Below are 26,527 nucleotides of genomic sequence, written 5' to 3'. Positions count from 1 at the left end.
AATTACAGTCATATGAAAAAGTTTGGGCACCCCTATTAATCTTAAGCTTATTGTTTTATAAAAATTGGTGTTTTTGCAACAGCTATTTCAGTTTGATATATGTAATAACTGTTGGACACAGTAATGTTTCTGCCTTGAAATGAGGTTTATTGTACTAACAGAAAATGTGCAATCTGCATTCAAACAAAATTTGACAGGTGCATAAGTATGGGCACCTCACCAGAAAAGTGACATTAATATTTAGTAGATCCTCCTTTTGCAAAAATAACAGCCTCTAGTTGCTTCCTGTAGCTTTTAATGAGTTCCTGGATCCTGGATGAAGGTATTTTTGACCATTCCTCTTTACAAAACAATTCCAGTTCAGTTAAGTTTGTTGGTCGCCGAGCATGGACAGCCCTCTTCAAATGAGCCCCATTCCAGAACATTGTAATTGTTCCTCTGCATGAATGCCTGAGTAGATTTGGAGCGGTGTTTTGGATCATTGTCTTGCTGAAAGATCCATCCCCTGTGTAACTTCAACTTTATCACAGATTCTTGAACATTATTGTCAAGAATCTGCTGATACTGAGTGGAATCCATGCGTCCCTCAACTTTAACAAGATTCCCGGTGCCGGCATTGGCCACACAGCCCCAAAGCATGATGGAACCTCCACCAAATTTTACTGTGGGTAGCAAGTGTTTTTCTTGGAATGCTGTGTTTTTTTGCCACCATGCATAACGCCTTTTTGTATGACCAAACAACTCAATCTTGGTTTCATCAGTCCACAGGACCTTCTTCCAAAAAGAAATTTGCTTCTCCAATTGTGCTTTTGCATACCTCAGCCGACTCTGTTTGTGGCGTGCTTGCAGAAACGGCTTCTTTTCTTTCGCATCACTCTCCCATACAGCTTCTCCTTGTGCAAAGTTGATGCTGCAGCTCTCTGGAGGTGGTCTGAGGATTGTCCTTGACTGATCTCACCATTCTTCTTCTCTACCTTTCTGATGTTCTTCTTGGCCTGCCACTTCTGGCCTTAACAAGAACTGTCCCTGTGTTCTTCCATTTCCTTACTATGTTCCTCACAGTGGAAACTGAAAGGTTAAATCTCTGAGACAGCTTTTGCATCCTTCCCCTGAACAATTATGTCGAATAATCTTTGTTTTCAGATCATTTGACAGTTGTTTTGAGGAGCCCATGAAGCCACTCTTCAGAAGAGATTCAAACAGGAGAACAACTTGCAAGTGGCCACTTTAAGTAGCTTTTCTCATGATTGCATACACCTGACTATGAAGTTCAAAGCTCAATGAGGTTACAAAACCAAAAAAAGTGCTTTAGTAAGTCAGTAAAAAGTAGGTAGGAGTATTTAAAACAAGAAAATTATAAGGATGCCCATACTTATGCACCTGTCAAATTTTGTTTGAATGCAGATTGCACATTTTCTGTTAGTACAATAAACCTCATTTCAAGGCAGAAACATTACTGTGTCCAACAGTTATTACATATATCAAACTGAAATAGCTGTTGCAAAAACACCAATTTTTATAAAACATTAAGCTCAAGATTAATAGGGGTGCCTAAACTTTTTCATATAACTGTAAAAAGCTTAGAGCTGCCTCCACCACAGGGGGGCTCGCTCGACCCACCAGTGGACAGGCACCTGTATTGGGAGAGGGGGGCTGGCCGTCAGGGTTCACCGCGACTCTGGCACAAACCCGGCGACACGGAGGTGGCACGGGCAGGAGCGGACTGGCCGTGTCGGCTTCTCACTTTTTGGATTTTAGAAGGGCATGACATGCCTATATCTGTGTCTCCCCCTCCTTTTACTCCTCCACCTCTTTTCTTTTCGCATGACTATATGTACTTGTCACTTTTCCATGTGTTAGTTGTGTCTTCTGAGCAGTTTGTCAGCTTTTGGACACCTTTGAAGGTGTTTTCTATGTGTTTCTATGTGTTTTTGTTTGCCTGCCATTGGTTTTAATGGTGTTCGAAGGTGTTTGACGAACAGTTCGGCGAACACACGGGTGTTCGACGAACCGAACCGAACTCGAACACTACGGGGGTGGCTCAACACTACTTATGAGTTTCACTCCTTTCCTTATAGCACCATGATCAATATCAGTGATTATCCTTCTGGAAGATATTTCAGAAAATGGAAGATTTCAATTGGAAACAAAATTCCAGGCCTCACTGAAATGTAAACATCTGATTTAAAGGTATCATCAATTGGAACCTTCTACAGTTCAAGGTTTTTTAAAATTCATAAGGTGGATTTCGAGTGACTTTGTTCCAAACACCTCCTGAAAAAGGCTTTGAAAATGCTCAAAAGTTTGAACAGATTCATTTCCATGCAAAAAGACCTGCTGTTCATATGATCAGGTATTGAGCGTCCTTTAACCTCATCAAGTTTCCCAAAACGCCAAGCGGTTAACAGAAGTGAGCATATCATTTTTCAGGTATATTTTGCATGCTTTATACTTGCAATACAAGTCAATGAGAAGGTTAGAAAGACCCCTGGAAGGTTCCTGAGTGACGTTTGCAGCATTTTGCGAGCAAAAAAAAAACGAAAACAAACTCAATCGATGCCCAAAACAATTCTTAGAAAAACATCACCAAACTATGTTTACAAAAATGCTGGAAAACACTAAAAAGGGTGATTCAGGAATAGGATCTCTGTCGTTTCTTGAAGCCATTTCGGCTTGAAATCCTTGTCAGTTTCAGCCACCTGGAAAAAGTGTCATGCGAACATTGGCACAAGACATAGAGTAAAGTTGCTTGATGTGACATAGATGATATGAGTTTTGCTTCATGGAGTCAAGTTTAACTTTTGAGTTAAACTTTCTTGATAGATAGATCTTTTTTGCCATGTGGATTTTAACTTTCTCTTTTTATGTTAAACCATGTGCATTGGCAAATTGAGAGTGAGCAGAAAAGATAAAACCGCTGTGCACAAAGAATTTCTCAGGTTCCACTGAGATTTGAACTCAGATCACTGGATTCAGAGTCCAGAGTGCTAAACATTACACCATGGAACAATAAGACCAATAGAGCTGACTGGATATTCTTTTGAAAACAGTAAAAGACCACGTGTAAATTGTGGAAATGTGAAAAATTCCCTCTGAATTCAGTGATCTGAGTTCAAATCTCAGTGGAACCTGGGAAATTCATGCATTATGATGAAAACAGGTTTTAAAGCTGTTCTGCAAATGTATATCTAATACACAGTGGTAAATTAATATCTCCTGCCTTTTTATTCCACAAGTGTGCTTAAAGTTCCATGATATCACAACAAGTCCAGTTTTAAAATGTTGATGAAATCTGGCTAATAATTAGCGTGCTGGATCTATTAGCTGGAAAAAGGGTGAGAAAAAAAGAAATTGCAAAACTTCTGCTCATCCAGAAGTCAATAAAGATTTTTCATGGTGTGCTAAAAGGTTCCATCGGAAAGATAATTCAAGTAGAGTTGGTGCAAACCAAAGTTCATATCCCAGTCCATCAGTCACAGCAGTGGTCTGTGTTCGCTGGAAAAAAGGAGGAGTTGCACCACATACCTGTTGGCACACTCTGGGCTTTTTTTGATTGGTGGTCTGACGCACAAGTGACATCGCACCAGGCTGAATAATCAAAAGAAGATCTCCAGTTGCTCTTAAGCTGGGTCTATAAATCCGATCCAAAGATTGCAGACCATTTCCATGAGGAATATACTAGGGAATGTGAAAATTGATCTACTCAGATAATTAGTCAAAATGTTACATGAAGTTAGATGTAGTCAGCAGGATTTGAACCTACGTGGAGAGACCCCAATGGATTTCTAGTCCATCTCCTTAACCACTCGGCCACAACTACTCAGATGCTGTTTCATTCTTATGAGTTGCACTCCTTTTATTATAGCACCATGATCAATATCAGTGATTATCCTTCTGGAAGATATTTCAGAAAATGGTAGATTTCAATTGGAAACAAAATTCCAGGCCTCACTGAAATGTAAACATCTGATTTAAAGGTATCATTAATCGGAACCTTCTAAAGTTCAAGGTTTTTAAAATTTCATAAGGTGGATTTCGAGTGACTTTGTTCCAAACACCTCCTGAAAAAGGCTTTGAAAATGCTCAAAAGTTTGAACAGATTCATTTCCATGCAAAAAGACCTGCTGTTCATATGATCAGGTATTGAGCGTCCTTTAACCTCATCAAGTTTCCCAAAACGCCAAGCGGTTAACAGAAGTGAGCATATCATTTTTCAGGTATATTTTGCATGCTTTATACTTGCAATACAAGTCAATGAGAAGGTTAGAAAGACCCCTGGAAGGTTCCTGAGTGACGTTCGCAGCATTTTGCGTGCAAAAAAAAAACGAAAACAAACTCAATCGATGCCCAAAACAATTCTTAGAAAAACATCACCAAACTATGTTTACAAAAATGCTGGAAAACACTAAAAAGGGTGATTCAGGAATAGGATCTCTGTCGTTTCTTGAAGCCGTTTCGGCTTGAAATCCTTGTCAGTTTCAGCCACCTGGAAAAAGTGTCATGCGAACATTGGCACAAGACATAGAGTAAAGTTGCTTGATGTGACATAGATGATATGAGTTTTGCTTCATGAAGTCAAGTTTAACTTTTGAGTTAAACTTTCTTGATAGATAGATCTTTTTTGCCATGTGGATTTTAACTTTCTCTTTTTATGTTAAACCATGTGCATTGGCAAATTGAGAGTGAGCAGAAAAGATAAAACCGCTGTGCACAAAGAATTTCTCAGGTTCCACTGAGATTTGAACTCAGATCACTGGATTCAGAGTCCAGAGTGCTAAACATTACACCATGGAACAATAAGACCAATAGAGCTGACTGGATATTCTTTTGAAAACAGTAAAAGACCACGTGTAAATTGTGTAAATGTGAAAAATTCCCTCTGAATTCAGTGATCTGAGTTCAAATCTCAGTGGAACCTGGGAAATTCATGCATTATGATGAAAACAGGTTTTAAAGCTGTTCTGCAAATGTATATCTAATACACAGTGGTAAATTAATATCTCCTGCCTTTTTATTCCACAAGTGTGCTTAAAGTTCCATGATATCACAACAAGTCCAGTTTTAAAATGTTGATGAAATCTGGCTAATAATTAGCGTGCTGGATCTATTAGCTGGAAAAAGGGTGAGAAAAAAAGAAATTGCAAAACTTCTGCTCATCCAGAAGTCACTAAAGATTTTTCATGGTGTGCTAAAAGGTTCCATCGGAAAGATAATTCAACTAGAGTTGGTGCAAACCAAAGTTCATATCCCAGTCCATCAGTCACAGCAGTGGTCTGTGTTCGCTGGAAAAAAGGAGGAGTTGCACCACATACCTGTTGGCACACTCTGGGCTTTTTTTGATTGGTGGTCTGACGCACAAGTGACATCGCACCAGGCTGAATAATCAAAAGAAGATCTCCAGTTGCTCTTAAGCTGGGTCTACAAATCCGATCCAAAGATTGCAGACCATTTCCATGAGGAATATACTAGGGAATGTGAAAATTGATCTACTCAGAAAATTAGTCAAAATGTTACATGAAGTTAGATGTAGTCAGCAGGATTTGAACCTATGTGGAGAGACCCCAATGGATTTCTAGTCCATCTCCTTAACCACTCGGCCACAACTACTCAGACGCTGTTTCATTCTTATGAGTTGCACTCCTTTTATTATAGCACCATGATCAATATCAGTGATTATCCTTCTGGAAGATATTTCAGAAAATGGTAGATTTCAATTGGAAACAAAATTCCAGGCCTCACTGAAATGTAAACATCTGATTTAAAGGTATCATTAATCGGAACCTTCTAAAGTTCAAGGTTTTTAAAATTTCATAAGGTGGATTTCGAGTGACTTTGTTACAAACACCTCCTGAAAAAGGCTTTGAAAATGCTCAAGCGTTTGAACAGATTCATTTCCATGCAAAAAGACTTGCTGTTCATATGATCAGGTATTGAGCGTCTTTTAAACTCTTCAAGTTTCCCAAAACGCCAAGCGGTTAACAGAAGTGAGCATATCATTTTTCAGGTATATTTTGCTTGCTTTATACTTGCAATACAAGTCAATGAGAAGGTTAGAAAGACCCCTGGAAGGTTCCTGAGTGACGTTCGCAGCATTTTGCGAGCAAAAAAAAAAACGAAAGCAAACTCAATCGATGCCCAAAACAATTTTTAGAAAAACATCACCAAACTATGTTTACAAAAATGCTGGAAAACACTAAAAAGGGTGATTAAGGAATAGAATCGCTGTCGTTTCTTGAAGCCATTTCGGCTTGAAATCTTTGTCAGTTTCAACCACCTGGAAAAAGTGTCATGCGAACATTGGCACAAGTCATAGAGTACAGTTGCTTGGTGTGACATAGGTGGTATGAGTTTTGCTTCATGAAGTCAAGTTTAACTTTTGAGTTAAACTTTCTTGATAGATAGATCTTTTTTGCCATGTGGATTTTAACTTTCTGTTTTTAGGTTAAACCATGTGCATTGGCAAATTGAGAGTGAGCAGAAAAGATAAAACCACTGTGCACAAAGAATTTCTCAGATTCCACTGAGATTTGAACTCAGATCACTTGATTCAGAGTCCAGAGTGCTAACCATTACACCATGGAACCATAAGACCAATAAAGCTGGCTGGATTTTCTTTTGAAAACGGTAAAAGACCACTTGTAAATTGTGGAAATGTGAGAAATTCTCTCTGAATTCAGTGATCTGAGTTCAAATCTCAGTAAAACCTGGGAAATTCATGCATTATGATGAAAACAGGTTTTAAAGCTGTTCTGCAAATGTATATCTAATACACAGTGGTAAATTAATATCTCCTCCCTTTTTATTCCACAAGTGTGCTTAAAGTTCCATGATATCACAACAAGGACAGTTTTAAAATGTTGATGAAATCTGGCTAATAATTAGCGTGCTGAATCTATTAGCTGGAAAAAGGGTGAGAAAAAAGAAATTGCAAAACTTCTGTTCATCCAGAAGTCACTAAAGATTTTTCATGGTATGCTAAAAGGTTCCATCGGAAAGATAATTCAAGTAGAGTTGGTGCAAATCAAAGTTCATATCCCAGTCCATCAGTCACGGCAGTGGTCTGTGTTCGCTGGAAAAAAGGAGGAGTTGCACCACATACCTGATGACACGCTCTGGGCTTTTTTTGATTGGTGTTGCGACGCACAAGTGACATCGCACCAGGCTGAATAATCAAAAGAAGATCTACAGTTGCTGTTAAGCTGGGTCTACAAATCCAATCCAAAGATTGCAGACCATTTCCATGGGGGATAGACTTGGGAATGTGAATATTGATCTACTCAGATAATTAGTCTAAATATTACTTAAAGTTAGACATAGTCAGAAGGATTGTGAACTTGCGCGGGGAGACCCCAATGGATTTCTAGTCCATAGCTTTAACCACTCGGCCACAACTACTCAGACACTGTTTTATCTTTATGAGTTTCAATCCTTTTCTTATAGCACCATGATCAATAGTGATTATCCTTCTGGAAGATATTTCAGAAAATGGAAGATTTCAATTGGAAACAAAATTCCAGGCCTCACTGAAATGTAAACATCTGATTTAAAGGTATCATCAATTGGAACCTTCTACAGCTCAAGGTTTTTTAAAATTCATAAGGTTAGAAAGACCCCTGGAAGATTCCTGAGTGACGTTCGCAGCATTTTGCGAGCAAAAAAAAAAATGAAAACAAACTCAATCGATGTCCAAAACAATTCTTAGAAAAACATCACCAAACTATGTTTACAAAAATGCTGGAAAACACTAAAAAGGGTGATTCAGGAATAGAATCGCTGTTGTTTCTTGATGCGGTTTCAGCTTGAAATCCTTGTTAGTTTCAACCACCTGGAAAAAGTGTCATGCGAACATTGGCACAAGTTATAGAGTACAGTTGCTTGGTGTGACATAGATGGTATGAGTTTTGCTTCATGAACTCAAGTTTAACTTTTGAGTTAAACTTTCTTGATAGATAGATCTTTTTTGCCATGTGGATTTTAGCTTTCTCTTTTATGTTAAACGATGTGCATTGGCAAATTGAGAATGAGCAGAAAAGATAAAACACAAAAAATTTCTCAGGTTCCACTTAGATTTGAACTCAGATCACTGGATTCAGAGTCCAGAATGCTAACCATTACACAATGGAACCATAAGATTAATAAAGCTGGCTGGATTTTCTTTTGAAAATGGTAAAAGACCACTTGTAAATTGTGGAAATGTGAGAAATTCCCTCTGAATTCAGTGATCTGAGTTCAAATCTCAGTGGAACCTGGGAAATTCATGCATTATGATTAGTGTTGATCGAACATGCTCGACACTGCTCGGTACTCGCCCGAGCATCACGCTACTCGGGATGTTCGGCGAGCACCGAGCATTTCCGGGTTACTCGGGCGGGAGCTCGGGTCTCCGCCCTGCATGTTTGGCGCTCTTTACAGAGCCAATGAACATGCAGGGAATGCCAGACAGTCACTGTAATGCCGCAGCTATGTTGTTTGTGGGCATTACAGTGATTGGCTGGCCGCACAGCGTCACCTCGAGTATTTAAAACCGGGCGCCGCCATCTTGGACACAGTCGCTCCGGTTCAGACAGTGTAGGGACAGCGCTGCTGATTTAGGGAGAGATATATCCTGAAAAATAGTTAGTGTAGGGTCTGTAAAGGCTGCCAGATTAAACAAACAGTCCTTCTCAGGACTAATATCCATCCCAGGTATATCAGGCAGGCAGGCAGGCAGGCAGGCTGTATTGGAGACGCAGTGGTTATACCAGCAAACGCTGCATTACAGTCCTGTGTGCTGCTTCTGTTGCTGAAATTGCTGGACTTAGCTCCAGGTCCCGGGGGCCAGGAAAAATCCTTTTTTTTATCTAAATCCTGTTTTTTTTTTCCTCCTTCACAATGTATAATTACCCATCTTATTAACCTTTTGGTACCCCCCCCCAAAAAAAAAGTGTGCCTCTGATTTTTCAGACACAAATATATCTGTTGAAAATAGTCTGGTGTAGGCCAGAGAAATAGAAGTGTGGTTTTGCAGTTCTATGGGCCATTTGTATCTAAAAAAAACAGTTTGAGTGTGTCGCTCACTGTTCAGCCGCAAATATATATATATTTTAAAAAGCCTGGTATACACCAGTAAATTATTACTGTGGTTTTGATGTTCCACGGTAAAACATCTCTATTATCCTGTTTTTGGCATTTTTTGCTGTCTAAAAATAATAAGTGTCTCCCAGATTTTCAGACACAAATATATCTGTTGAAAATAGTCTGGTGTAGGCCAGAGAGACAGAAGTGTGCTTTTGCTGTTCCACGGTAAAAAATCTCTATTATCCTGCTTTTTGCATTTTTTGCTGTAAAAAAAAAAAAAAAATAGTGTCTCCCTGATTTTTCAGACACAAATATATCTGTTGAAAATAGTCTGGTGTAGGCCCGAGAAATTCAAGTGTGGTTTTGCAGTTCCACGGTACAAACCTCTGTATTATCCACTTTGGGCCATTTGTATCTAAAAAAAACAGTTTGAGTGTGTCGCTCACTGTTCAGCCGCAAATATATATATACTTTAAAAAGCCTGGTATACACCAGTAAATTATTACTGTGGTTTTGATGTTCCACGGTAAAACATCTCTATTATTCTGTTTTTGGCATTTTTTGCTGTATAAAAATAATAATAGTGTCTCCCTGATTTTTCAGACACAAATATATCTGTTGAAAATAGTCTGGTGTAGGCCAGAGAGACAAAGTGTGCTTTTGCTGTTCCACGGTAAAAAATCTCTATTATCCTGCTTTTTGCATTTTTTGCTGTAAAAAAAAAAAAAATAGTGTCTCCCTGATTTTTCAGACACAAATATATCTGTTGAAAATAGTCTGGTGTAGGCCCGAGAAATACAAGTGTGGTTTTGCAGTTCCACGGTACAAACCTCTGTATTATCCAATTTTGGGCCATTTGTATCTAAAAAAAACAGTTTGAGTGTGTCGCTCACTGTTCAGCCGCAAATATATATATATTTTAAAAAGCCTGGTATACACCAGTAAATTATAACTGTGGTTTTGCTGTTCCACGGTAAAAAATCTCTATTATTTAGGTTTTGGTAGTTTTTTCGTAAAGAAAAACAGTAGTGTCTCCTGACTGTTGTGACACAAAAATATATCTGATGAAAATAGTCTTGTGTAGGCCCGACATCCCAGTGTGGTTTCGCAGTTCCACGGGTCAAATCGCTGTACTATTCAGTTTTGGGCCTTTGGTATCTAAAAAAAAAGCAGTTTGAGTGTGTCGCTCACTGTTCAGCCGCAAATATCTCTATTTAAAAAAGTGTGGTATACCCCAGTAAACAATAACTGTTGTTTTCCTCTTCCACGGTTCTAATCTACTCTTTATTACCCTTTTTCCATTGATACTGCAAATGTAAGCTATTTTTCTTCATTTACAATGGGCAAAGAGCGTGGCAAGGGACGTGGAAGCGGACGTTCTGGTGATGGTTCGTGCAGAGAACGGGGCCGTGGCCAAGGTGAAAATGTGCCACAACCAACAGCCACATCTTCTCGCTCCCACTTCTTGACCGAATTACTAGGGAAGCACAGAACAACACCAGTATTGAGAACTGATCAGTGTGAACAGGTTATTAATTGGATAGCAGACAATACTTCCAGTTACCTGGGCACCACCACCTTCGGTCTGTCTTCCACACGGTCAACTCTTAGTAGCCGTGAGTCTCGACCGCATACTCCTCCTCACCCTGATGCTCCTTCTTCCCACCATGCCGAGTGTCGTCAGACAGCAAGTGATCCCACACTTGGACACTCTGAAGAGCTGTTCACTGGTCCATTTCCATATTTGGGCCCCTCGCCTGATACGCTTGAAGTGGTGGAAGAGGAGATCCCATGTTGCGATGCCCAAATATTTGAACAGCCACGGCCACAGGAAGTCGACGTTGGCAATCTGTCACAAGAGGTGGACGATGACGAGACACAATTGCCAGGAAGTGAGGAGGAGGATCGTGGTGCGCAAGTGGAAGAGGAGGAGGTGGTGGATGATCTAGTAACTGACCCAACGTGGAAAGAGGACATGCAGAGTGAGGCCAGCAGCACACAGGGGGAGGGAGGCAGAGTACCCCAACAGTCAGGAAGAAGCAGTGTGGTGGCCGCAGACAGAAGGCAGGCAACCGTTCCCCGTAACACCAACACGAGGGACGTTGCCAGTACAAGCGGTAGGTCTTCCAGAGTCTGGAATTTTTTTAAAGACTCTGTTGATAACCCCAAAAAGGCCATATGTTCCACCTGCCATGCCAGCATCAGCAAGGGTGACAAAACTACCAGCCTGACCACCACCAGCATGATCAGGCACATGGCAGCAAAGCACTCAATTTTGTGGGGCGAAACCCAGGGTCCACGACCAGTGTCAGCGGGTGTCACCACTGCTTCTTCCACTGTTGTGCGTGCAATAGAACCCCCTGTTGTGTGTGCAAGGCAATCCCCTGTCCATACTGCATGTAAAGATGCCCCCTCCTCTCAGTCTTCACTTGTTATGGCAGTTTCTCAAGAAACAGCAGCAACGTCCACGTCCCAACACAGCGTTCAATTGTCCATATCCCAGACCTTTGAACGAAAGCGGAAATTCGCAGCTAACGCCCCACAGGCCACAGTCCTAAATTCGCACATTTCACGACTGCTTGCATTGGAAATGCTGCCTTTTAGGCTGGTGGAGACGGAATCCTTCCGCAATCTTATGGCGGTGGCCGTCCCTCGGTACTCGGTCCCCAGCCGACACTATTTTGCCCGGTGTGCCATCCCCGCACTACACAAGCACGTGTCCCAAAGCATCTGCCGTGCCCTCAACAACGCAGTTACTGGGAGAGTCCACCAGACAACGGACACGTGGACAAGTGCTTGTGGCCAGGGACAGTACATCTCTTTGACCGCACACTGGGTAAACATAGTGGAAGCCGGGACCCAGTCGGACCTTGGGACGGAACACATCCTCCCCACACCGAGGATTGCGGGCCCTATGTCAGTCAGAGTTGCCCCCACCGTGTACAGCTCCTGTGCATCCTCATCCTCCTCATGTTCAGCCTCCATCTCAGATATCACCACATCAGTTACAAGCTGGAAGCATTGCAGTACTGCCTCCGCCAAGCGGCAGCAGGCTGTGCTGAAACTCATAAGCTTAGGTGATAAACCTCACACTGCTTGTGAGTTGTGGACAGCTGTGAAAGAGCAGGCAGATCTGTGGCTGAGACCGCTGAACCTACATCCCGGCATGGTCGTGTGTGACAATGGCCATAACCTGGTGGCGGCTCTGAGGTGAGGTGAGATCACACACGTACCATGCCTGGCTCATGTGCTTAACCTCGTGGTTCAGCGGTTTCTTAAATCGTACCCCGAGTTGCCAGATCTGCTCGTGAAAGTACACCGCCTGTCAGCTCATTTTCGCAAGTCGGCTACAGCTTCTGCCGCCCTTGCTGTGTTGCAGCAGCGATTGCAGCTTCCGGCACACCGACTGGTGTGTGATGTGCCCCCACGTTGGAACTCTACCCTCCACATGTTGCAAAGGATTTGTGAGCAGAAGAGAGCAGTTGTGGAGTACCAGCTGCAACAAGGTCGTCGATATTCAGGTCAGACTCCACACATAAGACCTCAGGAGTGGACCTGGATGTCTGACATATGTACCATCCTGACAAACGTTGAGGAGGCCACCAAGATGGTGAGTGGCGATGACGCCATCATTAGTGTCAGCAAGCCACTTGTCTGTCTTTTGCAACGCTCTCTGCAGAGAAATAAAGAGGAGGCATTGCAGCCAGAGTATGATGAGATGGATCAAGAAGCCGTAGCGGGCGATTACACACAGCCCAGCCTCATCTCATCCCAACGTGCTTTGGGGGACAATGAGGGAGAGGAGGAGGAGGAGGAGGAAGATCAGGAGCTGCTATCATGCGTTGTAGATGGTAGTACCTGTACAAGTGTCATACCGTCGGTTCAGCGTGGGTGGCCTGAGGACAGGGGGGAGGAGGAAGAGGAGGAGGAGGAGAGCATGGTCAGTCGTCATCTTGGTGAGGACACGGAAATCTTGCCCGTTACCAGTCTGGCACGCATGGCTGACTTTATGTTACGCTGCCTTAACCGTGACCCTCGCGTTGTCAAAATGTTGGGTGACAGTCATTAATGGTTGGTGACACTTGTAGACCCCCGCTACAAGGAGAACTTTCACTCTCTTATTCCTGAGGTGGAGAGGTCTACAAAAATGGGGCAATACCAGAAGGCCCTTGCGGCTGAACTCTTAAAAAAATTCCCATCTGAACACGCTAGCGGCAGAGGTCACAGTTCGTTGCCCAACAAAGGCGTACAGGCGAGAGAGATGCAACTCCAATCCAGCAGAGGCAGGGGAACACTGTCAACGTTCTGGGACAGTTTTCTGACACGCGCCCAGCTTACAGGCCCTGAGGCGTGGGGTACTCTCACAAGGAGTGGAAAGTTTCAAAAGATGGTGAGGTAGTACCTTGCCGATCGTACCGGCGTCCTCCGTGATTCCTCTGTGCCTTTTAATTATTGGGTATCCAAGCTGGACACTTGGAATGAACTCGTTCTGTACGCCTTGGAGGTCCTGGCCTGCCCTGCCGTTAGCGTGTTATCGGAGCTTGTTTTTATTGCCGCTGGGGGAATTATAACTGATAAGCACACTCGCCTGTCAACTGACAATGCTGACAAGCTGACCCTTATCAAAATGAACAAGGGCTGGATTGGGCCAGACTTCTCATCACCACCAAATGACAGCAGAGTAACATAAAGTCAAATCCACTGTGTTATTTCGGGAGGAGTATTCTCATGCACCGCTTCACACCCACACATGGGTATACGATTCCTCGTTTTGGCTGTTTAATCTTCTTCTCCTTATCCTCAGCCTCCACCACCACTATCCCACCAGGGTGCCAGCATTGCAAGTTCCTCCATCCTAATTTTTGGCAGCTTTTGCTGGGAAAGCATAAACAAAGACCATGGGACACCCACTCCCCAATAATGGGACTTATGTTTGTAATATGCTGTACTGCATGGCTCTTGTAAGGGGCATTGCAAGTTGCTCCGTCCTAATTTTTGGCAGCTTTTGCTGGGAAAGCATAAGCAAATAATATGGGAGACCCACTCCCCATTAATGGGACTTATGTTTGTAATATGCTGTACTGCATGGCTCTTGTAAGGGGCATTGCAAGTTGCTCAGTCCTAATTTTTGGCAGCTTTTGCTGGGAAAGCATAAGCAAATACTATGGGAGACCAACTCCCCAATAATGGGACTTATGTTTGTAATATGCTGTACTGCATGGCTCTTGTAAGGGGCATTGCAAGTTGCTCCGTCCTAATTTTTGGCAGCTTTTGCTGGGAAAGCATAAGCAAATACTATGGGAGACCCACTCCCCAATAATGGGACTTATGTTTGTAATATGCTGTACTGCATGGCTCTTGTAAGGGGCATTGCAAGTTGCTCCGTCCTAATTTTTGGCAGCTTTTGCTTGCAAGGCATAAGCAAATACTATGGGACACCCACTCCCCAATAATGGGACTTATGTTTGTAATATGCTGCACTGCATGTGACGCGCCCCCTGGGCCTTGTGTACACATGTGTGGGATTCCCGGTGCCGGGTCTCTGTGGTCTGTAGTCTCCGTGGCGGTGACCCGGTCCCGTGGCTCAGGCTGGTCAAACCAGTGGCAATCTTTCTTAGGTTTTGAGGTTAATTGTCCGACTGCACCACCCGTGGATTGCGGTCAGGGAGTACCACCGCCGCGAGGCAGACCGCTGAGGCTGGTATTGTGTGCGCAGCATAAAATGGGATAACTCCCCTTGGGAGGAGTATAGCCTCAGGGCAGTGAGTGTGGATGATGGGGTTGATGGTGCACGAGCGCAGCAGGAATGACTCAGAGTCTTTGCAGTGCAGTTCAGGGTCTTTACTGATGATTATAAGGTAGACCCTCCCGGGAGTACTGGCTAGCATAAGAGGCCTGGTCAGTCTGTGAGGAAGCAGGAGTTCCCCTGGCCAGGTGGACTTGTAAGCCTCCCCGTCTGTCTGCACTCTTCCTGGCTACCTTGCTGTAAGTGGGTAGAAGTAGCCCACGTCCCTGAGTGTACCGTGTAGTGCTCACCCGTATGGCTGGTGACTTGGGTCCTTCTGTTAGCCTCCGCTCCACGACGGCGGTGCTGGTCCCTTGCTGGTGACTGAGCCTCTGGGCTTCTATGGCCAGAGGACCTGAAATCCCCTGCCGGCTGGTTTCTGCTGCTGGATATATAAGTCCTCACAGCTTCGGACTCCTGTGTCCGGTTCCTATTGTCTTCTGCCAGGGCGAGCTCTGCTCAGCTTCCAGCCCCTCGTCTTTAGCTCCTAGCTCCTACAGAGCTCCTTGCTGTTACTTTCCCTGGCTCTCATTCTGACTCTGACTGTTCTCTGTTCTCTGACTCACTCAACCCCACCCCAGATCCAGTTTATAAGGGCAGAATTCTCCTCTCCCAGGACTGAGGCAAGAGGATGTTGCATGTTTAAGGGAACCTCCCACTTGCTCTCCGACGTAATCTCTATTACTGTGGTGACCAGACCCCTGGGGTGCCACACATGGCTCTTGTAAGGGGCATTGCAGTACCTCATAATTTTTGGAAAGCATTCCATTCACTGCTTAGGCCAACAGTGCACAGAAGACCCAGTTGCTATAAATGGAAAAAAAGGTTTAGTTAACGCCCTCTGACCTCCATGTCATTTCCAAGGGGCATTGGAGTGCCTCGAAATTTTTGGTAGGCATTGCACTCACTGTATGCCCTATAACTATGTAGCCGAACAGCTCCTTTTGTTACAGAAACATATCCTACAAGACATATCTGGTTGACTGGCCTGATATTGATGTGAATGGTCCCTGTTCCTCCTGCTCTTTCTCCTTTGCCACTACCTCATACATCATTTATCACCTGAAGCTTTGTTTTAACGGGAGTCATAGAACTGGGATAGTAGCAGGAAAACATACAGCAATCCTCGGAGGAGGTAGGATATGCGCCAAAACGCTGACCTCCTCAGGCCTAGGCGCTACTACATACATGCGCTTGCATTACAACAAAACAAAGCAGATACTAACTTCTATCATCCTCATCATGCTCCTCACCTTGGCACTCTCAACTCCCCTGGTGGAGAAGCCAGGGCCCACCGGAGGAGTCTGATAGTCCGGTGGCCTCGGCCAATGCTGCCCTAAAGCAGGCCAGGCTAAGAAAAGTGTGGGAAAGGTTACCGGTACAAATAGGGGTGGCTGGGGACTGAGTATGGACACCCGGCCACCCCCTGGAGGCAGGGGAGCAAGCGGGGACACCCGGCCACCAGGCGGCTGGGGACTGAATATGGATACCAGGCCCCCAACACAGCCATGACGTGGTGGCCAGATTCTGCCTCCACATGCCTAAAAGGCCCAATTTCAAGTTCAAGCAAGCAAGCAGTATGGTATTGCAGCCTGGGGGTGGGTGGGTGGCAGGCTGCATACTTGCGCTTGTATTGCAAGGAATGGGGGAGGTACAATTGAACACTGCCCTGGGACTAGAACTTGCATGGGGATAGTTGCAAGTCTGCATCTTCTGATGCGGCAAGGATCACTTATGATGGGCACACTTTTAGACAGTGACCTGGGAGTCAGAGATGCTTCCTGGGGTCTTCCCCATGCTGTTCCCATGTCTTTTCAGCACTTTATGCATGTGTCACACAGCACATGGCCAGATAAGGTTGTAAAATGTTAAAATGACATTTCCCGGTGAATGCATTTGTCATAGTTGAAAGCAATACAAAAGTGCAAAAACGCATAAAAAATGCTACTTGTGAACATAGCCGAAGGTGTGGAGGAGTATTTTTGTTTTGGTCATTTATTTTAACTTATACACAAGTCTTTTCCCTGGAAAGGATGTTCCTTAACATATTTCACAGGAAAAAAAGTTTCACTTTCGTTTTATTGTGAGCCTGTAAAAGTGGCTTAATACCTCTGACCAAGTTGTTGACAGCAGTGACCTGGGGGTCAGAAATGCTTCCTGGGGTGATCCCCATGCTGTCCCCATGTCATTTGAGCACTGTCACTATCGTTTTGGGCACTTGTTAGGCTTTTAAAAGACTGCCGGGGGTGCCACCGAAAAAATGCTCGAGTCTCCCATAGACTAACATTGGGCTCGTTGCTCGGGTCGAGCACCCGAGTATCACGGCGAGCTCGGCCCGAGCTTCGAGCACCCGAGCATTTTAGTGCTCTCTCAACACTAATTATGATGAAAACAGGTTTTAAAGCTGTTCTGTAAATGTGTATCTAATACACAGTTGTAAATTAATATCTCCTCCCTTTTTATTCCACAAGTGTGCCTAAAGTTCCATGATATCACAACAAGGACAGTTTTAAAATGTTGATGAAATCTGGCTAATAATTAGCTTGCTGGATCTATTAGCTGGAAAAAGGGTGAGAAGAAAAGAAATTGCAAAACTTCTGCTCATCCAGAAGTCACTAAAGATTTTTCATGGTGTGCTAAAAGGTTCCATCGGAAAGATAATTCAAGTAGAGTTGGTGCAAATCAAAGTTCATATCCCAGTCCATCAGTCACGGCAGTGGTCTGTGTTCACTGGAAAAATGGAGGAGTTGCACCACATACCTGATGGCAACCTCTGAGCTTTTTATGATTGGTGGTGTGAGGCACAAGTGACATCTCACCAGGCTGAATAATCAAAAAAAGATATACCGATGCTGTTAAGCTGGTTCTACAAATCCGTTCCAAAGATTACAGACCTTTTCCGTGGGGGATAAACTTGGGAATATGCAAATAGATATACTCAGATAATTAGTAGTGTTGAGCGAGCACTAAAATGCTCAGGTGCTCGAAGCTCGGGCCGAGCTCACTCTGATACTCGGGTGCTCGACCCGAGCAACGAGCCCAATGTTAGTCTATGAGAGACCCGAACATTTTTGCGGCGGCTCCCCTGGCAGTCTGTAGAAAGCCTAAAAAGTGCCCAAAACGATAATGACAGTGCTCAAATGACATGGGGACAGCATGGGGATCGCCCCTGGAAGCATTTCTGACCCCCAGGTCACTGCTGTCAACAACGTGGTCAGAGGTATTAAGCCACTTTTACAGGCTCACAATAAAACGTTCAAAAACGAAAGTGAAAGTGCTTTCCTGTGAAATATGTTAACCCCTTAACGACCATGGGTCTTTCTGTTTTTGTGTTTTCCTTTTTTGCTCCCCTTCTTCCCAGAGCCAGAACTTTTTTAATTTTCGTTCAATATGGCCATGTGAGGGCTTATTTTTTGCGGGACCAGATGTACTTTTAAACGCCATCACTGGTTTTACCATATCGTGTGCTGGAAAATGGGAAAAAAATTCCAAGTGCAGTGAAACTGCAAAAAAAATGCAATTCCACAGTTGTTTTTTGGGTCCTTTTTTTACCACGTTCACAGATTGCTAAAACTGACCTGCCATCATTATTTTCCAGGTCGTTACGAGTTCATAGACACCAAACATGTATAGGTTCTTTTTTATTTAAGTGGTGAAAAAAAAATCCAAAGCTTGATAAAAAAAACAAAAAAAATGACGCCATTTTCTGAGACCCTTAGCTTCTACATTTTTCGGGATCTGGGGCCAGGTGAGGGCTTATTTTTTGCGTGCCGGGATGACGTTTTTATTGATACCATTTTGGGGTAGATCCGATGTTTTGATCACCCGTTATTGCATTTTATTGCAAAGTTGTAGCGACCAAAAAAACTTAATTCTGGCGTTTAAAATTTTTTTCTCGTTATGCCGTTTACTGATTGTATTAATTCTTCTTTTATATTGATAGATCGGGCGATTCTGAACGCGGCGATACCAAATAAGTGTTTGTGTTTTTTTTTATATATATATATATATATTTTAGTTTGAATGGAGCGAAAGGGGGGTGACTTAAACTTTTATATATTTTTTAAAAAACTTTTTTTTTTACACTTTCTGCTTGCTTCTATAGTCTCCAGAGGAGACTAGAAGCAGCAGTTGTCTGATTGCTTCTACTGCATACAAGCGATGAGCAGATCGCTTGTATGCAGGAGAAATGCTCACTTTCTATGAGCGCTGACCACTAGGTGGCGCTCATAGCAATTGAGACATGACAACCACAGGCGTCTGCTGCAGACCCTGATTTGTCATGCCCACCCATTGGTGACCCGCGATCACGTGATGGGGTCACTGATGGGCGGGGCTTAGGACTCCCGGAAGCGCGAGTTAAATGCCACTGTCAAAGATTTAACATGTTAACAGCCGCGGGTGGATTGCGATTCCAATAATCAGATGACATGTGCTCGCTTCAGTGCGGGCTCACCGCCGGAGCCCCCGCTGAACTGGCCTTCCCGACCTGGTGCGCACTATTACTGACCAGGTCGGAAAGGTGTTAAGGAACATCCTTTCCAGGGTAAAGACTTGTGTATAAGGTAAACTAAATGACCAAAAACAAAAATATTCCTCCACACCTTGGGCTATGTTCACAAGTAGCATTTTTTATGTGTTTTTGCACGTTTGTATTGCTTTCAACCGTGACAAATGCATTCACCGGGAAATGTCATTTTAACATTTTACAATCTTATCTGGCCATGTGCTGTGTGACACATGCATACAGTGCTAAAAAGACATGGGAACAGCATGGGGAAGACCCCAGGAAGCATCTCTGACACCCAGGTCACTGCCTCAAAGTGTGCCCATCAGAAGTGATCCTTGCCGCATCAGAAGATGCAGACTTGCAACTATCCCCGTGTAAGTCCTTGTCCCAGGGCAGTGTTCAATTGTACCTCCCCCATAACTTGCAATACAAGCGCAAGTATGCAGCCTGCCACCCACCCACCCCCAGGCTGCAATACCATACTGCTAGCTTGCTTGCACTTGAAATTGGGCCTTTTAGGCATGTGGAGGTGGAATCTGGCCACCACGTCATGGCTACGTTGGTAGCCTGGTATTCAAACTCAGTCCCCAGCCGCCCGGCGGCCGGGTGTCCACGCTTGGTCCCCAGCCGCCAGGGGGCGGCCGGGTGTCCATACTCAGTCCCCAGCCGCCCCGCGGCCGGGTGCCCACACACAGTCCCCAGCCGCGTGGGGCTGGCAGGGTGTCCATAAACGGTCCCCAGCCGCCCCTATTTGTCCCGGTGCGCCTTATACACAAGCGCGCATACCAAAACATTACCTGTGCCCTCCCCAGTGCATTTAGTGGGAAGGACAGCCTAACCACAAACACGTGGACAAGTGAATGTGGCCAGGAATGGTCCATCTCACTGACGCCTTCACACTGGGTTAATATTGTGGAAGCCGGGACACAGTTGGACACTGAAATGCAACACGTCCTCCAGACATAGAGGATTGCGGGTCCTGGGTCAATCAGGCTTCAACACAAAGTTCAGAAGGTAGACAGCAGCAGTGGTCGGCCTCCTACACAACGAGTAAATTATTCATGATCATGAGGCCATCCACCTCCTTAGCTTTCTGTTCCTTGGAATGCAAGCGCATGTATGCAGTAGCAGCTAGGCCTGAGGTGGTCAGCGTTTTGGCGCATATTCTACCTCCTCCGAGGATGGCTGGATGTTTTCCTGCTACTATCCCAGTTCTATGACTCCCGTTAAAACAAAGCTTCAGGTGATGAATGATGGATGAGGTGGTGGCAAAGGAGAAATAGCAGGAGGAACAGGGACCATTCACATCAATATCAGGCCAGCCAACCACACATGTCTTGTAGGATATGTTTCTGTACCAAAAGGAGCGGTTCAGCTACACAGTTAAAAGGCATACAGTGAATGCAATGCCTACCAAAAATTTCGAGGCACTCCAATGCCCCTTGAAAGTGACATGGAGGTCAGAGGGCCTTAACTAAACCGTTTTTTCCATTTATAGCAACTGGGTCTCCTGTACACTGTTGGCCTAAGCAGGGAATGGAAGGCTTTCCAAAAATTATTAGGCACTGCAATGCCCCTTGAAACAGACGTGGATTACAGCGTATTAAAAACCTTCTACCCATTATTGGGGAGTGGGTCTCCCTTAGTGTTCGTCTATGCATTGAAAAGCAAAAGCTGACAAAAATTAGGAGGAAATGCAATGCCCGTTGCAAGAGTCGTGGAGGTTAGAGGTAATTAGAAACAACATGTCAATGCCCCTTGGAAGAGCTGTGGAGTTCAGAGTGGTTTAACAAGACGGTTTTAATGCCCCTTGGAAAAGATGTGGAGGTCGCAGTAGCTTAACAAGACGGTTTTAATGCCCCTTGGAAGAGTGGTGGAGGTCGCAGTGGAATAAAAAGACAATATTAACGACCCTTGGAAGAGACGTGGAGGTCACAGTAGCTTAACAAGACGATTTTAATGCCCCTTACAAGAGCCATGCAGTACAGCATATTAAAAACATTATTCCCATTATTGGGGAGTGGGTCTCCCATAGTCTTTGCCTATGCCTTCCAAGCAAAAGCTGCCAAAAATTAGGAAGGGGGAACTTGCAATGTCCCTTACAAGAGCCATGCAGTACAGCATATTAAAAACATTATTCCCATTATTGGGGAGTGGGTCTCCCATAGTCTTTGCCTATGCCTTCCAAGCAAAAGCTGCCAAAAATTAGGACAGAGGAACTTGCAATGCTGGCAACATGGACCACGGTCACCCTGGTGGTATAGTGGTCGTGGAGGCTGAGGATAAAGAGAAGAGCAAAAAACATCTGAAATGAGGAAGCGTATACCCATGTATGGGTGTGAAGCGATGCATGGTAATACACCTCCCGAAATAACACAGTGGATTTGACTTTATGTTACTCTGCTGTCATTTGGTGGTGATGAGAAGTCTGGCCCAATCCAGCCCTTGTTCATTTTGATAAGGGTCAGCTTGTCAGCATTGTCAGTTGACAGGCGAGTGCGCTTATCAGTTTTAATTCCCCCAGCGGCACTAAAAACATGCTCCGATAACACGTTAGCGGCAGGGCAGGCCAGGACCTCCAAGGCATACAGAGTGAGTTCATTCCAAGTGTCCAGCTTGGATACCCAATAATTAAAAGGCACAGAGGAATCACGGAGGACGCTGGTACGATCGGCAAGGTACTCTCTCACCATCTTTTGAAACTTTCCACTCCTTGTGAGAGTACCCCGCGCCTCAGGGCCTGTAAGCTGGGCGGGTGTCAGAAAACTGTACCAGAACGTTGACAGTGTTCCCCTGCCTCTGCTGGATTGGAGTTGCATCTCTCTCGCCTGTACGCCTTGGTTGGGCAACGAACTGTGACCTCTGCCGCTAGCGTGTTCAGATGGGAATTTTTTTAAGAGTTCTGCAGCAAGGGCCTTCTGGTATTGCCCAATTTTTGTAGACCTCTCCACCTCAGGAATAAGAGAGTGAAAGTTCTCCTTGTAGCGGGGGTCTAAAAGTGTCACCAACCAGTAATGACTGTCACCCAACATTTTGACAACGCGAGGGTCACGGTTAAGGCAGCGTAACATAAAGTCATCCATGCGTGCCAGACTGGTAACGGGCAAGATTTCCGTGTCCTCACCAAGATGACGACTGACCATGCTCTCCTCCTCCTCTTCCTCCTCCCCCTGTCCTCAGGCCACCCACGCTGAGCCGACGGTATGACACTTGTACAGGTACTACCGTCTACAACGCATGATAGCAGCTCCTGTTCTTCCTCCTCCTCCTCCTCTCCCTCATTGTCCCCCAATGCACGTTGGGATGAGATGAGGCAGGGCTGTGTGTAATCGCCCGCTACGGCTTCTTGATCCATCTCATCATACTCTGGCTGCAATGCCTCCTCTTTAATTCTCTGCAGAGAGCGTTGCAAAAGACAGACAAGTGGGATGCTAACACTAATGATGGCGTCATCACCACTCACCATCTTGTTGGCCTCCTCAAAGTTTGTCAGGATGGTACATATGTCAGACATCCAGGTCCTTTCCTGAGGTCTTATGTGTGGAGTCTGACCTGAATTTCGACGGCCTTGTTGCAGCTGGTACTCCACAACTGCTCTCTTCTGCTCACAAATCCTTTGCAACATGTGGAGGGTAGAGTTCCAACGTGTGGGGACATCACACACCAGTCAGTGTGCCGGAAGCTGCAAACGCTGCTGCAACACAGCAAGGGCGGCGGAAGCTGTAGCCGACTTGCGAAAATGAGCTGACAGGCGGCGTACTTTAACGAGCAGATCTGGCAACTCGGGGAATGATTTAAGAAACCGCTGAACCACGAGGTTAAGCACATGAGCCAGGCATGGTACGTGTGTGATCTCACCTCGCCTCAGAGCCACCACCAGGTTACGGCCATTGTCACACACGACCATGCCGGGATGTAGGTTCAGCGGTCTCAGCCACAGATCTGCCTGCTCTTTCACAGCTGTCCACAACTCACAAGCAGTGTGAGGTTTATCACCTAAGCTTATGAGTTTCAGCACAGCCTGTTGCCGCTTGGCGGAGGCAGTGCTGCAATGCTTCCAGCTTGTAACTGATGTGGTGATATCTGAGATGGAGGCTGAACATGAGGAGGAGGAGGAGGATGCGCAGGAGCTGTACACTGTGGGGGCAACTCTGACTGACATAGGGCCCGCAATCCTCGGTGTGGGGAGGATGTGTTCCGTCCCAAGGTCCGACTGGGTCCTGGCTTCCACTATGTTTACCCAGTGTGCCGTCAGAGAGAAGTACCATCCCTGGCCACAAGCACTTGTCCACGTGTCCGTTGTCAGGTGGACTCTCCCAGTAACTGCGTTGTTGAGGGCAAGGCAGATGCTTTGGGACACATGCTTGTGTAGTGCGGGGATGGCACACCGGGCAAAATAGTGTTGGCTGGGGACCGAGTACCGAGGGATGGCCACCGCCATAAGATTGCGGAAGGATTCCGTGTCCACCAGCCTAAAAGGCAGCATTCCCAATGCAAGCAGTCGTGAAATGTGCGAATTTAGGACTGTGGCCTGTGGGGCGTTAGCTGTGAATTTCCGCTTTCGTTCAAAGGTCTGGGATATGGACAATTGAACGCTGCGGTGGGACGTGGATGTGGACGTTGATGCTGTTTCTTGAGAAACTGCCATAACAAGTGAAGACTGAGAGGAGGGGGCATCTTTACATGCAGTATGGACAGTGGATTGCCTTGCACACACAACAGGGGGTTCTATTGCACGCACAACAGTGGAAGAAGCAGTGGTGACACCCGCTGACACTGGTCGTGGACCTTGGGTTTCGCCCCACAAAGTCGGGTGCTTTGCTGCCATGTGCCTGATCATGCTGGTGATGGTCAGGCTGGTAGTTTTGTCACCCCTGCTGATGCTGGCATGGCAGGTGGAACATATGGCCTTTTTGGGGTTATCAGCAGAGTCTTTAAAAAAATTCCAGACTCTGGAAGACCTACCGCTTGTACTGGCAACGTCCCTCGTGTTGGTGTTACGGGGAACGGTTGCCTGCCTTCTGTCTGCGGCCACCACACTGCTTCTTCCTGCCTGTTGGGGTACTCTGCCTCCCTCCCCCTGTGTGCTGCTGGCCTCACTCTGCATGTCCTCCTTCCACGTTGGGTCAGTTACTAAATCATCCACCACCTCCTCCTCTTCCACTTGCGCACCACGATCCTCCTCCTCACTTCCTGGCAATTGTGTCTCGTCATCGTCCACCTCTTGTGACAGATTGCCAACGTCGACTTCCTGTGGCCGTGGCTGTTCAAATATTTGGGCATCGCAACATGGGATCTCCTCTTCCACCACTTCAAGCGTATCAGGCGAGGGGCCCAAATATGGAAATGGACCAGTGAACAGCTCTTCAGAGTGTCCAAGTGTGGGATCACTTGCTGTCTGACGACACTCGGCATGGTGGGAGGAAGGAGCATCAGGGTGAGGAGTAGTATGCGGTCGAGACTCACGGCTACTAACAGTTGACCGTGTGGAAGACAGACCAGAGGTGGTGGTGCCCAGGTAACTGGAAGTATTGTCTGCTATCCAATTAATAACCTGTTCACACTGATCAGTTCTCAATACTGGTGATGTTCTGTGCTTCCCTAGTGATTCGGTCAAGAAGTGGGAGCGAGAAGATGTGGCTGTTGGTTGTGGCACATTTTCACCTTGGCCACGGCCCCGTCCTCTGCACGAACCATCACCAGAACGTCCACTTCCACGTCCCTTGCCACGCGCCTTGCCCATTGTAAATGAAGTAAAATAGCTTACACTTGCACTATCAATGAAAAAAGGGTAATAAAGAGTAGATTAGAACCGTGGAAGAGGAAAACCACAGTTGTTGTTTACTGGGGTATACCACACTTTTTTAAATAGAGATATTTGCGGCTGAACAGTGAGCGACACACTCAAACTGCTTTTTTTTTAGATACCAAAGGCCCAAAACTGGATAGTACAGCGATTTGACCCGTGGAACTATGAAGCCACACTGGGATGTCGGGCCTACACAAGACTATTTTCAACAGATATATTTTTGAATCACAACAGTCAGGAGACACTATTGTTTTTCTTTACGGAAAAAACTACCGAAACATGAATAATAGAGATTTTTTACCGTGGGATGGCAAAACCACAGTTATTGTTTACTGGGGTATACCACACTTTTTTAAATAGAGATATTTGCGGCTGAACAGTGAGCGACACACTCAAACTGTTTTTTTTAGATACAAATGGCCCAAAAGTGGATAATATAGAGGTTTGAACCGTGAAACTGCAAAGCCACATTTGTTTTTCTTTTGCCTACACCAGACTATTTTCAACAGATATATTTGTGTCTGAACAATCAGGAGACACTATTTATTTTTTACGGCAAAAAATGACAAAAGCAGGATAATAGAGATTTTTTACTGTGGAACAGCAAAACCACAGTTATAATTTACTGGTGTATACCAGACTTTTTTGAATATATATATATTTGTGGCTGAACAGTGAGCGACACACTCAAACTGTTTTTTTTAGATACAAATGGCCCAAAAGTGGATAATACAGAGGTTTGAACCGTGAAACTGCCAAGCCACACTTGTATTTCTCGGGCCTACACCAGACTATTTTCAACAGATATATTTGTGTCTGAACAATCAGGGAGACACTATTATTTTTTTTTTTACAGCAAAAAATGCAAAAAGCAGGATGATAGAGATTTTTTACCGTGGAACAGCAAAAGCACACTTCTGTCTCTGTGGCCTACACCAGACTATTTTCAACAGATATATTTGTGTCTGAAAAATCAGGGAGACACTATTATTATTTTTATACAGCAAAAAATTCCAAAAACAGGATAATAGAGATGTTTTACCGTGGAACATCAAAACCACAGTAATAATTTACTGGTGTATACCAGACTTTTTTAAATATATATATTTGCGGCTGAACAGTGAGCGACACACTCAAACTGTTTCTTTTAGATACAAATGGCCCATAAAACTGCAAAACCACACTTCTATTTCTCTGGCCTACACCAGACTATTTTCAACAGATATATTTGTGTCTGAAAAATCAGAGGCACACTTTTTTTTTTGGGGGGGGGGGGGGACACCAAAAGGTTAATAAGATGGGTATTTGTACATTGTGAAGGAGGAAAAAAAAAAAGAGGATTTAGTTAAAAAAAAAGGATTTTTCC

The 26,527-nt window shown here is 44.8% G+C and overlaps 4 non-coding genes across 4 annotated transcripts; all 4 read right to left on the bottom strand.

Annotated features, from left to right (window-relative positions):
• Positions 1-2,937: 2,937 nt before the first annotated feature.
• TRNAQ-CUG (transfer RNA glutamine (anticodon CUG)) lies at positions 2,938-3,009 on the bottom strand. Its single transcript has one exon. It is a non-coding gene; the product is annotated as a tRNA-Gln (tRNA).
• A 729-nt stretch (positions 3,010-3,738) lies between these two features.
• On the bottom strand, positions 3,739-3,820 carry TRNAS-AGA (transfer RNA serine (anticodon AGA)). The gene has a single exon. It is a non-coding gene; the product is annotated as a tRNA-Ser (tRNA).
• Positions 3,821-4,724: 904 nt separating this feature from the next.
• On the bottom strand, positions 4,725-4,796 carry TRNAQ-CUG (transfer RNA glutamine (anticodon CUG)). Its single transcript has one exon. It is a non-coding gene; the product is annotated as a tRNA-Gln (tRNA).
• A 1,716-nt stretch (positions 4,797-6,512) lies between these two features.
• TRNAQ-CUG (transfer RNA glutamine (anticodon CUG)) lies at positions 6,513-6,584 on the bottom strand. The gene has a single exon. It is a non-coding gene; the product is annotated as a tRNA-Gln (tRNA).
• Positions 6,585-26,527: the final 19,943 nt, after the last annotated feature.

Source organism: Phyllobates terribilis, unplaced genomic scaffold, assembly GCF_046119375.1.
Source record: "Phyllobates terribilis strain yellow unplaced genomic scaffold, ASM4611937v1 Scaffold_13__5_contigs__length_258822181, whole genome shotgun sequence".
NCBI classification, from domain to species: domain Eukaryota; kingdom Metazoa; phylum Chordata; class Amphibia; order Anura; family Dendrobatidae; genus Phyllobates; species Phyllobates terribilis.
This window is presented reverse-complemented; position numbering and strand designations above follow the sequence as displayed.